Source organism: Epinephelus fuscoguttatus, linkage group LG22, assembly GCF_011397635.1.
Source record: "Epinephelus fuscoguttatus linkage group LG22, E.fuscoguttatus.final_Chr_v1".
NCBI classification, from domain to species: Eukaryota; Metazoa; Chordata; class Actinopteri; order Perciformes; family Serranidae; genus Epinephelus; species Epinephelus fuscoguttatus.
In genome coordinates this window covers 18,485,957-18,501,138 of record NC_064773.1, presented here as the reverse complement: position 1 = coordinate 18,501,138, position 15,182 = coordinate 18,485,957, and the positions used below count along the sequence as shown (strand labels likewise).

At 40.9% G+C, this 15,182-nt stretch overlaps 1 protein-coding gene across 2 annotated transcripts in view; it reads right to left on the bottom strand.

Moving 5' to 3' along the window:
* Window positions 1–15,182, bottom strand: part of LOC125882566 (synapsin-3-like) — a 187,155-nt gene that overhangs the window by 162,387 nt on the left and 9,586 nt on the right. The window lies entirely within an intron of this gene.

The following is a 15,182-nucleotide window of genomic DNA, read 5'->3' as shown; positions in this document are numbered from 1 at the left end:
AATTTAACAAACTTTAAGACATTCCTTAAGTATAAGACCAAGATAAGGAGAAAAACTTAAATCCTGAAGTAAACATTTCAGGGTGACTTTAAGGGGAAGACCTTAGGGTGTTTTGTGTTTGTGTCAACTTGGACTTTAAGGAAAATCTTAACCTAAGGTGCTTTGTGCAGCCAGCCTCATCCCCATCCCTCCCACACACCCTATGGGAACTTTCCAGCTCCTTAAATAACATTGTTGTCCACTGCCATTATGAACTATTGCAGGCCGGTGCTGCTATAAACTGATGCTGCCCGGCGGCATATCATACCACCATGAAAGGATGCCTTTTGGCGTCAGTGTGTGACATGGAAATCACTGACCAAGCAGCGGTATTTGATGACTTTAGAAGGAGAATGGGTGAAGGGAGCGAACAGGACAGGAATCACAATGACAATATTGGGCTAACAATGTGAAGTCAGCAGCTGCAAAGCACAGGAAATATACGCCCGTAAGTGTGAGTACACATGCTATTTTATTTTAAGTATGTGAAGTAAAATGGATCATTTGTTAAGATAATATGATTGTGATACTAACTTCAGTGCTTTAAAGGTAATTCCCATTATGTGTTAGCATATTTGCCACACGGTTGTAGCAGTTAGAATCAGAATCTGAATAAGGTTTAATACCAAGGTTTCCACTTACAACCAAACGGTGTGCAAGAAACACACAATAAGCATTAAGAGGAAATAAAATTAAAGGCAAAGTACTGCAACAGTTAAGAACACAGATAAAGAGTAGAAAAATTACAATTAATGTATGTAAATGATAGTATAACATAACAAATACGTACAATATCAATTGTCATCCTGATGATCCAACAGTGAATTATCTGCAGTCCCCCTCGGAAGGAGAGTTTTAGCACCTTTCAGGTCATTGTTATGATTTTACGGTCTCATTGTTCTTAACCTTTTTATAGCTGTGGTGGGCAGCTGTTTTCAGCTAAAAAAAAAAAAAAAAAAAGAGGGGTCTACAGTCTGTAAGATAAAAGCTAAAGCCGAATTATAGGCTACAGATCACAGTGTAAAAGTGAACCACCACATCACTGCTGATCGCCACACAAGACAATGAATATAAAGGGGTGTGCAGATGACAACGGGCAGGGATCTCCGGGGGAAGTCAGACAACGTTCATCTGCACACAATGTGATGACACACAGCTGGTTGAATATCAGCAAAGTTTCCCTGCTTCCCTTCACTTCTGTGGGTGTGTGTGTGTCTGTTCCACGTTTTTCTCCTCAGTGACTTGGTCAGTCCATGTGAAATTTGGCACAGTGGTAGAGGGTCATGGGAGGATGCGAATGAAGCAATATTACATCAATTGGCCAAAGGGGGGCACTATAGCAACCGACTGAAATCACAAACTTTGAATGGGCATATCTCATGCCCCATATGTCGTAGAGACATGAAACATAGAGATGCCTCTCCTCATGAGGAACAAATTTGCCTCAAGAACCCATAACTTCCAGTTATATAGATTTTCCGCCATTTTGAATTTTTTGAAAAACACTTAAAATCGATCTCTTCCTAGGAAGTTTGAGCGATCTGCATGAAACTCGGTGAACATAATCTAGGGACCAATATCTAAAGTTCCCTCTTGGCAAAAGTTGGAAAACTTCTATAAGGCAATGAATATTGTGGAGGGCATGGTTCATCACATAAAGGTGTATAACATCTCAAGGGTTTCACCGATCACCACGCAACTTTGTAGGCATATGACCACACATAATCTGAGTGGACCCCTCCATTATTGACCCCATCAAACAAAATGGGGGCGCTAGAGAGCTAATTTCTTATCTAGGCCTAACCGCCATATCGATTTTTACTAAACTTGGTAGATATGTAAAATAGGACGCCTCAAGGTGACTGGAGAAATTTAACTCTAATTGGCAACTGGGTGGCGCTATAACAACAGAAAAATGGCTAAAATGCGACAGATCGCTGTGGCTGCAATCGTACTATCAAATTCACAAAAACTCTGAATACATTGCTCTTCTTAATGGGTTCAGTTGACTATTTAATCTGCAATTTCCTATGACCTGTATCCCAAACACACACCATGTGAAACTATACGTGGGCAACTGTGCACTCAATGGACTAGTAATCATTAAAAAGCAAAAGCAGCATGTGTATACATTCAGTAGGCTATATCTTCAGTAGCTAGGTAGCTAACCCTATACTTTTCAGGGTTTGATTTTTGTTTTGGAACAGGGAAGAAGCATATATCTTTTTCCAACCTTTCCAGGTAACAAGTATCATTAATACACAACGTGCCCCAGGCACAACGTTTAGCTCCAAATCCACAAAACCAGCCTGAAAATGAAGGAAATCTGAAACAACTGCATTAGAGTCAATGTTGTTGGACCCTGGTCTGAGCAGTCCTGATGCTGCGTTAGGATTGGCCGGTCTGCGTCTGGGGGTGCGACTTAGTGAAGGGTCAATTGATGACTTTTGTTTGTGTTCAGACAGTTTCTCAAGTGAGTTCAACAACATCATATTATCACGATTCAATAAAGAATTTTATTTTGAGCATTCAAGGAGCGTCAGTGCATGTGGGTATCCCTCAGGATTAGATACTGTGGCACATATAAATTTAGTTCAGATGGAAACGTGATGCTTTTCTGCTTCCTGAAGTTCACACTAATTAGCAAACAACAGATCCGAGGTGAGGAGACAGACCTGGAAAACAAGTGCCAAGCTCAGGCAACTGCCAAAAACCTGAAATACTGCTATACTGAAAAGACAAACTACACTGATTATTTCTTAAAACAGATATTCATCTGCTAAACATAATTTGCATAAAATGAAGTTAACGAGGAAGGGTGGGACTGGCTAATAACTCGGTGACACAGCAGTGATGAGGCAAAGTTGGAGCAGTGATTCACAGCTCATTTCTTTGTAAAGCAGATAGAGCCCGCTGGGAGAAAGGAAACGGTTATGTAACACATGGAACCCAGCGTGGCAGAGAGGAGACATTCAAACAGATTAGCCATCAAACTGCAATGAAGCGCACACGCTGGCAGAGAGGGAAATAAACCCTAAAACCTGATTAAAACTAGGGCGCTCTCATAGTAAATGGAGCTTGGAGGAGATGAAAGTGCATTTCTTATCCAGGCATCAACTCTCAGACGGATGTGCCCGGTGTTTGCGGCTGTGTTTTTGTAGTTTAAGGGGAAAGAGGGTCTAACAAGCCCCTCAGCAGGAGGAAAAGGATGTGGGGCAAATGTTTCATCTTGACAAGTTAATGTAGTCAGACGATCCCCGTCAGGAAGTCTTTATGCAGAGTGAAAGTTGTAGCTGCTGCCTGAGCATCTGTAGGCACGAATGTCTCCTCATCATAGCTGCTGGAGCAGTAGTAAAATAATGTTTCTTGTCTTTTTTCTTGCCTCCCTCCAGAGACACGTCAGAGGTCAGAAGCTACCGGACAAAGGAGATGACATTTACCATTTTTGATATCAATGAGGGTAGACAAAAAATTAGAATCACCAGTATCCCAGTAAAATGCCATACAATTCAATTTAATGAGGTGTTGTTTCATCACAGGCAGGAGAGTTGATGACAGCTGCACTTGTTATGCTGCTGTGAATGAAAGCTTCCAGGTGTAAAAACACCTGGGCAACAGCTGACGTAAAACAATACGTCAATATAGCCGATCTGATCTGTTAAAAAATGCCTCGATCAGCCCCAGTGCTGATGTTTGAGACTGAAGCGGGACATCCTTACTAAAAAATTCATGTTCCTCCTCCCACTCCTTATGCTTCTAATAGCATTTGCTAGAATTAACCACGGCTTACGCAAAACCCCTCCAATCAGAGCCGAGGAGTCTCTAAGGCAGCTGTCAATCATGTGAATCACTGCTCGTCAAACTGTCAACTGTCACTCAAGTGTAAATCAAGATTCTGTTCCAGCATTGCCCATTTCTCTTCCTCAAATGTTTCCAGAGACATAGTAATATCTTATATATTATTCAATTTTTTTTTGAGTGAATTGCATGGTATTTGTTGGAATAATAAAAAGATGGTATATCATCAGACTAATCCTTTAATACTTGAGTTTGTGGATGCAGTGTTTCGCCTGAGGGTATTTCAGCACTGCAGATGCTCGTTGTCACGAGGAACAACACCAAAATGGGAGATGTAAAAAGCCTTCCAGCGGCTGAGCAGCCCACCCGATCACAGAGTGAGGGGGCTTCCCCCTGGGAATCATGCGTATGTGTCAACCACCACAAGGCTAGTAAGGAGCAAAATAGCAGGGCTCCAGTCAAATTATAGAAAATTGCTAGAAAACAGACTGAAAAAAGACTAACGACAAGCAGTGGCAATTACAGTCACAGGGCCGCTGATTGCCAGCTCAGCCCTCTTTGTAACAACTTGATCCCATTGGACAGATAAGGAGCTGTCTGCTGAGACGCGGAAAATCACTATCTTTACACCACTGCCACATTCCCCACTTTCTCAACACGCGGTAAGCTGCTTTCTCTCTGTGCCTGAGCACAACTGAAGCTTTTAAATCCTTAAAGGCTTTGCCTCTTAGTTCCCTCTGCGGTGTATCCACACTGGGAGGAAACCACAGGAACCCCATGCTCTGTTACTGCTGACCTGGTGCTAAACATTACTGATAAGATATTGTTAGGAAAGAGAGCGTGGGTTATCCACTTATTTATGATCTTTCAGTAATACTTAATCCGTGTGTGGCAAGAGTCTGTTTGGGCTGACTATAAAGGGCAGTAGAAAGGATGTGGTGGTTATGTCATGTGATATTTGATGTTCAATATTTACAGACTGCACCCCACCCTGACAGAAACCTGTAATTGAAAGCTGATGAGTGGCACAGGAAACAGCATATAAAGGCAATATTAGATGAGTCATTTAACAGATACTTTGGATTGTCTATTGTGAAGTGGAGTTGTACAGGATACTTATCTACAGTCAGGGCATTACATACAGCTGATGTCAGTCAACACGTTCCCAGTTAGGGGAAGCAAGCTGGAGTCCAACATAAAAGCAAACAAAACATGTTTTAGCCAACTAAAAAAAGTCCCACTTTAAAAAATCAATACCAGTTTAAGTGTATGCTATATTGAGAGTATTTACACCGCTTTACCTTTCCATCAGACAGTCCGTCCCAACAGCTTCAGTTCCCCATCTATGCTCTCATCAAATCCACCAGACTCCATTGACAAAAACAGTAATTTAAGCTTGCTGAACACAGGAGCTGCTGGTCTACCACTGCTTCGATCAGTTGCATAGTTTGTGTTATTGTTGGACTTTGGTGGATCCAAACTAACCGTTTTAAAAGCCAAAGTCACACAAAAACACAAACTGACTAACTGATCAAGGCGGCAGTAGACCAGCAGCTCCTGTGTTCAGCAATGTTAAATCACTAGTTTTCTCAAAGTAGTCTGGCTTAATAGCTTAATTAGCTAGCTTAATTTCCCTGTTGGAAATCATTGTGTGATATTAAGGTAAAGTAGTGAAATATTCTTATTATAGAAAACACATAAGCTGATTTTTTTTTTTTAGGTGGGACTTTTTATAGGTGGCTAGACTACATTTTGTTGTTGACCACTCCGCAGCAATACATTGCTTCCGTGGTGGTACTCCAGCCTGCTTCTCCAAACTTGGGGCATGCCAACAGACATCTACTGGATGAAAGACACTGACCGTGGTTATTTCCTTTAAAGCCCAGTTCATATTACACGATTTTCAACGCGATTTTGACGTCGCAGAGGATCTTGAGAGCCACCTTGGGTCGGAGGTGAGTCGACAGATAGTCTGCCACGACGAGTCCTCATGTGTGAACAAGCCCACGAGCAAGTCGCCCCCTCATTTGACACTGGGACTAGATATCTGGCATGCTAGAAAACTGGAGAAGTGTGACACGACTGACAAAGAGCATCAGCCAGTGAGAGGCGGGATACGTCCCAAGTCAGCACACAGGAGGACGGAAGAAATGTGAGGAGGACAAGCCGCAGGGTTGCCACTTGCCAGGTCCGTTTATTAGCTGCGATTTTGGGCTTGTTTCTAAAGTGGAGTTGCTTGTTTGGGCTTGCTCCCTAAACATCTACTTTTTCTATATATAACCGTCTAATAAGTTATTAAACGGTGGTCAACGATGGTCGCTTCTTTTGGGCTTGTTTCCATAGCCCTGGTTGCTTGTTTCTCTCCCAAGATCTGGCAACGTTGATAACCCGGCAAGCAACAACAACAATGGTGGCATCCACTGGATCACGGGGAGCGCGTTGTGTTTGGACCCAGGCCCTGGAGACAAATCTGATTCAACACTGGGAAGAATATCCATGCCTTTACAATGTGTCGTCTCCAAGTTTGGTGATGTCACTGCGTTATCTGGGGCTCTGTCGATGGGGGCTCGGTGGAGAAATCTTGTGGTGTGCACACACAAGTCATAACGCAGTTGGCGAGACAGAAGCACATGTCACCAGGTATGACCACTCAAAAGATTACGATAGTCTCCGCGAGGCAAAATCAGGGTGAAAATTGTGTAATGTTAACTAGGCTTAACTATCCCTTTAAAGTCCCTTTCCAGACATGGAAAATACTAATATTTTGTGTGACGTTTTCCCCACATAATAGTAAAAAAAACAACGTATTATTAAAATGTCTTATACAGAAATTTTTTCGTGGTACAGCAATTTAAATTTTCTGTTAGTTATCAGTTATCAGATCATAAGTTATTAACTAACTTATGATCACAAATATATTTTATTTACAATGTACTGGTAACAATAACTTTATTTGTTTTGGAAACATTAACGCCCCCCCCCCTCTCTATTTACGTAAAATGGTTCAGCTGCAGTGCGCCGTAATTTGTCACAGACAGCAGGTAAGGAGGCGGAGACGGCAATATGCCTCAAAAATCAGGTAGCCAAAAACAGAAAGAATGGAAGCTAAGAGAGGAGAAAGAAGCAAAGGGTCGACAGTATGTCACCCAGTATTTGAAAAAGCAAGGTGGGTTTGTTAGAGGTTCGTGTGGTGGAAAGTTGTGGAATATTAACTTTGTCCTTGAAGAAGGTGATCATTTTAGTTAGGGATGAGCAAGCAAACAACTTTTTTTTTTTTTTTGCTGAGCGAAAACTAACTAATAACTTACAAATTATGGCGAAAAGGTAGTTTCTTGCAACCCTAGAATTAAGATAAAAATATTCACAAACGAAAAAACACTTCTGGTTGCTGGTAAGTAGTGTTTAACTTTTGATTTAACATTAAAAATTAAAACCCTCTGCGTGCACTGCAGCGCAAGCAGACAGATGTGCGACTCAGAGCAGCATGTGTCACTGACACCAGACTCAGAGCGCAGCGGACTGGTGTTAAATGTCACCATCAGCATATTATCTTACATCAATAAAATCTATTTTATCATTATTTTGAGTCACATTGTTGAAAGAATTTAGTTGTCTGTGTTCAAGTAGGATAATAGGTCTCCATTCATTGCACGTCGGGCTTTCTATTTCCTTTTCGGAGATGGTGTTGTGTTCAACCCAAAAAAACGGGAGAAAATAAAAGGCAGAATATTCAATTTTTTTTCACAATTGAATCCCATGCCATCGAACGAAGCTTTGAAGCTTCAAATTTTTTTGGGTCAGCCCTATAACGTACACTCTAAAGAGCCAGGTCCAGGATCCCCTTCAAGTTTGCCAGGGAGGAATGTGGAAGTGGAGGAAGAGATTGTTCTTTTTTCACAAATGTGGGAATGATAGTCAAAAATACCATCAAAATGCATAGTTTTATGTAAAATAGCATCAAAAATTTTCGGCAGCCTCCCAGCCAGCTGTGTATAGGACCCAGTAGAAATTATTTTCATGGGGCCCAAAATCCCTGGCGGCGCACCTTGTGACGTACATACATAATATAGCTTGCCCCGCATGCATTTCAATCTCAGATTATAGAGAAGTGCAAAGACATCGGCCCCCTCAATAGAGGAATGTGAAAACACCTCTCTATGAACAACATTTGCACAGATAGTAAAGTCAGCAAAGTCAAGGTCAGACATTTTAAGAGACATAAACAGAAGAAAATCACACTTTAGAGTGGAGGGGGCCTTTAAACCTTAACAGCAAAAAGGACTTTGGCCCAGCAGTAATCATAGGCTTTGCTCTATAATGACAGGGAAGAGCAGGATAATGCCACACCACACTCTGGGACCCCTGCTGGTGTACAGTGTGTGTAGGAGTGTGTGTGTTACTTATTCTATATTTAAAAATCTTGTGATTGATGAAGACGTAGCTTCAGGGAGGTAGCGCTCCCTTCCTGCTGGTCTCGATTTTTTTTTTCCAGCGTTGAATCTTGATTGTGGGTCTGCTGAATCTATCACATATTTTGATGGCTGCTCTGTGAATTTACGCACCAAAGCCTGTTAAAATTGTTGACTAATTCGATAAGGACATGCAGTGCTGTCATCCCGTCTTCAGTTTCCCATCTTACATGACCAAATTATGCAGTAATGAGCGATGAGCATTTTCAAATGTGACAGCGAAAATACCAGGCGTTGATTTTCTTAATGAGATTAATGTGAGGCTTAATCAAGGGTTACTTCTGAATGAAAGATGTGCTCCTCAGTAATGTTTTTAAGTACCAGCGTCTTGTAAATAGTGTTTCACAGCTTGAATAAAATGTGGACTGTGTGTAGTTATTTTTAGAAGTGTGAAAAATTGTTGATAAGTAATTTGGATGCACCATGTTTGCCACTGCTTTTTGTATTCTAGATTTACATTCAGTTACAGGCAACTTTAATATCATTTAACAACCAACACTTAGATTCTGTTGGCTTTGAGTTGCGTGAGTATCATTCTCTTTTGAGTTGAGTTGTCAACCTGCTGCTGGTCAACAGACATCTGGCCTCCAACATGGAACAGACTGACTGATGCAATGAGCAGTGCTAAGTGTGTACATCTGGGCTGTGGACTATACCAAATGCCTGAAAAGGAAAGGGGGGTTTGGGGAGAGAGCATTTTGTGTGTATGTTTTGCAGATAATTTAGTTTAGTTTTTAATATTGAGTTAGAAGAAAGCTGTCAATTTTTTATTTGTAGTTAGTTTAATTTTTTTGCTCCCCTCGTATGTTTAGTTTTGTCTTTGTTGAGGTCAGAAGTTGATAAACAGAAAATTAATCAGCAACTTTTTTGTTGATTTTTCAAGCAAAAATGCCAAAACTTTACCGCCAAACTAATCCGTTAACCACAAAGTAGGCTATATTTTTTACCAGTTACGTACGACGGTCCATAGGTTAATTTTGCTACCCCTCAGTTTAGTAGAAATATTAGCACCATGCCGTACTGCATTTAGAGTGAAGGTAATAACTTGGGAGAGAAACAATAATGACAGACAGGGAGCTAGCTGTGTTAACATGTGGAAACACAATCTCCACTGCCTGCCCTCTGGTATCCACTGGTTAGCTAATGTTAGCCTTTGCTGCTCTGCACCGTGCACCATCCAGGTCAGGTGGGATCTAGCGGCGCTACTCATTTGGCAGTTGGTAATGTCACTCTGACCCATGGAAGCGAGACGCCATTGTTGCAGAAACATCATGCCCGCCCTCCAATCTCCCCCCAAGGTCTGGTGAGTAAACGCCTTCATTTTGAGCTGCAAAGCACCTGTAGCATTGTTAGCTTTGTTAGCACCATTAGCAGTGTCAGCCTTGCTAGTGATGCTAACATTCATTAGTTAACAATGCAGAAGGGGTTTTTCTGCTCAAAATGAAGCATCTTACTCACCAAGGCTACCTGGGGGAGACTGCAGGGTGGCCATTGTTCTGCAGCAACGCTGTCCCACACCATGTATCAGGACGGCATTGAAAGCAATAATTGCCATTAGCTAGATCCCACCCTACCTGGATGGTGCACAGTGCAGAGCAGCAAAGGCTAACATTAGCTAACCAGTGGATACCAGAGGGCGGGCAGTGGAGATTGTGTTTCCACATGTTAACACAGCTAGCTCCCTGTCTGTCAGTAAAGCCATCACGAAGTAATATAGAGGGCAAAACATTTACACTACAAAGCACTAAAATTTCACCACCTCTAATTGGAAAGTGCTCCAAAATGTGGCTGGTGCTAAAGCTAAAAAAAAAAAAAAAAAAAAAAAGTAATTTGTATTTCACGCCATTTTGCATTTAAAATAAATAAATAAATAAATAAGTGCTTAGTTACTGCTTAATGGGTGTCCAGCTTTCATGAGCAAAATCACATCCCTATGCCAAACAAAATGCATGATTTTATATGAAAATCAATTGACAGCTATTCTGATGAGCCATTTTAATGTAAACATGAATATCTTAAATCTCAGATATGAGCATTTCTAGGTCTTCTTTGATTGTAAACTACATATATGTGAGTATCAGACTGTTGGGACACACAAACAATCAATTCAAACATGTCAACGTAGTGTCTAAAAAATAGTTGTTGGCATTGCTCAACATTTTTTATACCAAACCATTAAACTGAGAAGATAGTTGAATAATCGATAAGAAATTCCACCCTGTAAAAACCCTCATCTCACATTATGTTCATACTATTAAATACCATTTACTTTGATATGTTTAGCATTTAATGAACTTTATATGAGCATAAATCATAATCTGGTATGATAACTGCCTTCAGCATCCTCTGCCAGGCTCTTACAAGATCCCTCCTCACACCCCACACAAAGACACTAACACAGTCATTGTCCAAAACTGGTAAACTGTAACGAGCTTAAAGGGATCAGCGCGTGTCACCCTGCTGTGCAGCAGTCAAACACGGCTTTTATTATTCATGACAGTCAGAGCCGGGGGGGGGGGGGGCTGGAAGTGTAACCAGTTAGAGCGGAGGGTCACTGGACTCAAGTCAAAGTGAGGAGAATGAAACTGAACAGAGGTGGGACGGCAGAGGGGCCAGATGCTGGAATGGGAGGTGGCGTTTAACCTGCCCCAAGGCATTCTGGGGGATTATAAATATCCGCATGGAGATGGATGTTCATGGCAGTTACGATCCTGGAAATTTACAGTAAGAATTCCTCGGAGTCAGAGCTGTTGCCATGGGTACCACAGATTGCCCACCTGTCTGTCCATATGTCCAACACTTCCAGGGGCAAGACATCAAAATAGCTATAGACCAGTTTGTAAAGACATTTGATAAAAAATATTTATGGCCACCAGAGGATGATAGCTATAGATTTTGGTGGCTTTCACGCCACCATCAAAACAAAATTCCACTGGACCAGGGCTGGGCGATATAACAACTATGTATGATATATCGATATATTTTCAAGAAAGATATAAATTTATAAAACACCGTTTACAACTCCCCAGGAATGTAACTACACGTTGCGGCAACACAGGCCTCCAGCTGAAACCATTTCCCTCAGCCCGCTAGCCGCTAGGCTAATATATACAATGCAAAATGCCATAGGCTGGTGCTAATAACATTAGCATGTTGTATTTGTGGGGAAAATGTGACAAGATAAAGACAAGTGCTTTGTCTGTGAATGCTGTGAGTTATAGTGAAGCTGATTTGTGTACTTGTGTTTGAAACTGTGGCTAATTAAGCCATGTTTAATGTGTGTTTTAGGTGTGTTTTTATACAAGAAGTATGTCTCTCAAAGTGTGACATCTTAAATGTGGCTTTGACTTGGAACTGAACATGTAGCCCATTTCTTAGAAAATACCGAAATATATATTGTGTATCGCCATTCGGCCTGAAAATACCAAGATATAATTTTTTGTTCATGTCGTCCAGCCCTACCCTGGACCAGTACTTCCCAATACTGGTCTGTGGAGGTATCTCAAAAGCCAGTCATCTCACATCACAATTTGTCCAATATCTCCACAGAAAAAAAAACAAAATATCTAAATATAATAAGTACACTGCCACATAATCTAATCTCATTCTCTTCAGACCCTTCTGAATTTATTTTCTTGACCTCTTTTGTAATTCCATCCTGGCTCCAGGCTCTGAGAGTAATGAAATCATGGTTTTGTTTTTGTTTCTGTCCAATGCCTTCGCCTGCCTGTAGTTGGGCTAATTGGGCTTATGAGTAATCTTTCAGTTAAAAGTAGACCATGGGGCTTCATTTCAGTTCCTCCTGCCATTCCTTCCTCCTGTTAATGCAACTTCTTAACTGCATTTTAGATTATTTGTTATTTTTAGTTCATCATTGACTGTCTGTAATCCTTTTCTTTACATATGACAAAGAGTCGAATGATTAAATTGTTAATGTACTTTTTTCTGTACCTCGTCCAAACTCACTTAGTCCACCACTTTCGTCAGACTGAAATTTCTCAACTATAAAGTACTTACATTTTCAGCTCACTATTGAAAAGAGTTTCATTAAATTTCTACATTAATGGTCCCTAGAAGGATGAATATTACTGACTTTGCACATTTCCTGACTTTTCTTCTATTGCTACCAGCAGGCTGACATTTCCATTGATATGTGAATGTCTCAGCAACCACTGCATGGATTGCTATGGAATTTGGTTCAGGCAATCATGTCCCCTTGAAGATGAACTGCAACTTTGATGACTGACTTTTCATGTCCATTACTTCCATTTTGACTAAATACTGAAAATAGAAATAAATAAATACTGATTAGCCTCAAAAAATAGCATAGGTTAGCATATTAGCACACTAGGCTAAGATGGTTTCCATGGTAAACTGCTTAACATCAGCATGTTAGCAATGTCACTGTGAGCATGTTAGCAACTGTGGCTCCATATAGCCTCAGAGAGTTACTAGCATGGTTGTAGTCCTAAACCATATTTACACAGAGCTGGTATTACCTAGGGACCTCTGAAAATGTGTAATATTTGGGGAGGTTTAGTCCCGTGCAAATTTATCATGTCCATAATTTGTCAAGTAAAAATTCTACCCCAAATGACAAACGATATATTCCCAAACACAGAGGCCATGTGATAATATTACTGCAAATCAGCATCTCAGTGAGTTGGGGACATATTTATGTTGGGTTTTCTACATGCGTCTGTAACCCCTCATGTTCTGACTCACTCCAGCAGAATGACGAGACTGTCTTTGATCAGGTTCACAGCATTTAATTGTCATCCTCTGTGTAAACAGATAAAACACCACAATAGTGTGGTTGCCGTTGTCCTCACACACACACACTCAGCTCCTGCCCCATATCATGGAAGTCCAAGCAGCAAAAGGGCGTGATTATGATCGTATAGTTTTTACATAAACATGAGTTATCTTTTTTAACATGTCATGAATTTATGAGGGCGGCACGGTGGTGTGGTGGTTAGCACTCTCGCCTCCCGGGCGTGGGAGCCCTTCTGTGCGGAGTTTGCATGTTCTCCCCGTGTCAGCGTGGGTTCTCTCTGGGCACTCCGGCTTCCTCCCACAGTCCAAAGACATGCAGATTGGGGACTAGGTTAATTGATAACTCTAAATTGTCCGTAGGTGTGAATGTGAGCGTGAATGGTTGTTTGTCTCTATGTGTCAGCCCTGCGATAGTCTGGCGACCTGTCCAGGGTGTACCCTGCCTCTCGCCCGATGTCAGCTGGGATAGGCTCCAGCCCCCCCGCGACCCTCAAGAGGATGAAGCGATTAGAAGATGAATGAATGAATGAAAAAAATTATGAATTTTTTTTCTCTCAGCCATGAACCTGGTTTTTAAATAATTTTTCCCAAACACAATATAACAATGAATTAATATAAAAAAATGAAATACAAAATCATGTGCAAAGGCTCTTACCAATAAATAAAATAATAAATAAAATGATAAATTAAAACGTTTCTTTTTTATATAAAACATACCTGTGTAAACAGATAAAACAACACAACAGTGTGGTTGGCGTTGTCCTCAGACACACACGCAGCTCCTGCCCCTATGCACCAGATGAGACACACAACAAACACAATAAAGCCCCGTCAGTTGCGCAATACATTGTCACTATCGCGGAATACTAGCTAATGAGTTTGCAGCTTCGCTCGGTCTAAACACAGAAATAACTGCACAATACCAACTTACTAACGGCTACAAAACTTGTCAACAATGTTTATATCACTCAACATTGTTTTCAGTGAAATTTGTGCGTCGCGGATTAAAATATAACAGTCACGGAGCTGTGTGCACTACATACTGTAACATGGAAGCCATGCAGCAAAAGGGACGAGCTGCTGGCTTCCGGTAACTTTACCAACCACATCCGCCAAAATAAAATATTCCTCCAAAATAAAATAAAACGGAGTCTTGCATAAATAAACCAAAAATACACATCCATCAATATGAAAATAAAATCAGAACAAAACTAAAGGAACACTCTGGGAATTTTGATGAACTTCAGACAAACAAAACAACAAGAATTATGGAAGCTGTGCTGGCAATCAGTCAATCCAATCAAAGCTAATCAGATCAATGGATGAGAGGAACAGCTGCTGCAGAGACAAGGGAATGCAAACTTTTAGATCCAGCACAATGAACAGTTAAGTTTCATTTTCACTGCACCTGGCGTTGTACCGCTCCATCTCTAGCTCCAAAGATAGAAAACTGAAACGCGGCAGCAGACGTTGCTATCATGGCTGGATGCCAGAAATAAATGACAGTGTGGGAAATCCTTGACATTTTGTGGGAATCAATTACAAGCCTTCTAAATGAAAAACAATATAGACTGGGGTTATGTATTACAATAAAAAAATTAAAGTATAACATAGCTTTAACTTAATGCTAACTTCCTTGCTCATGTCTGACCAGCCCGTAAGCTAATAAGTAAGCTAAAAAGACACTTTCGCATACTTTTCTTTGAGGGTTTTGTAGTGACTAATGAAGTTGGATGTTGTGGTGGGCATGTCACTGGTGTTTGTTTTTATCTTGCTACTATCATGGTATTTTAATCCTTGGATTCAAACTGTATTATCTGATAGCTTTGATAGCTCCATGATATCTGCCTGTGAGCTGGCCTCTGCTGGTCAGTGGTATCCTAGTAGGTTGCCAGGTTTGCATGCCTTGCACTGGAAATCTCCCAATCATGTTACAAAAACAAAACGTAACTATTCAATATGTAGAAAACTGCAAGTACTTAATAAAAAAAGTCAAGCCAGTTGAGTCATCTGTCTGAAGTCTAAGTCAAGTCTCACTTCATGAATATCATGTGGAAGTCGAGTCTTTTATCAATGTTAATCAAGCATATCTCAACTCCA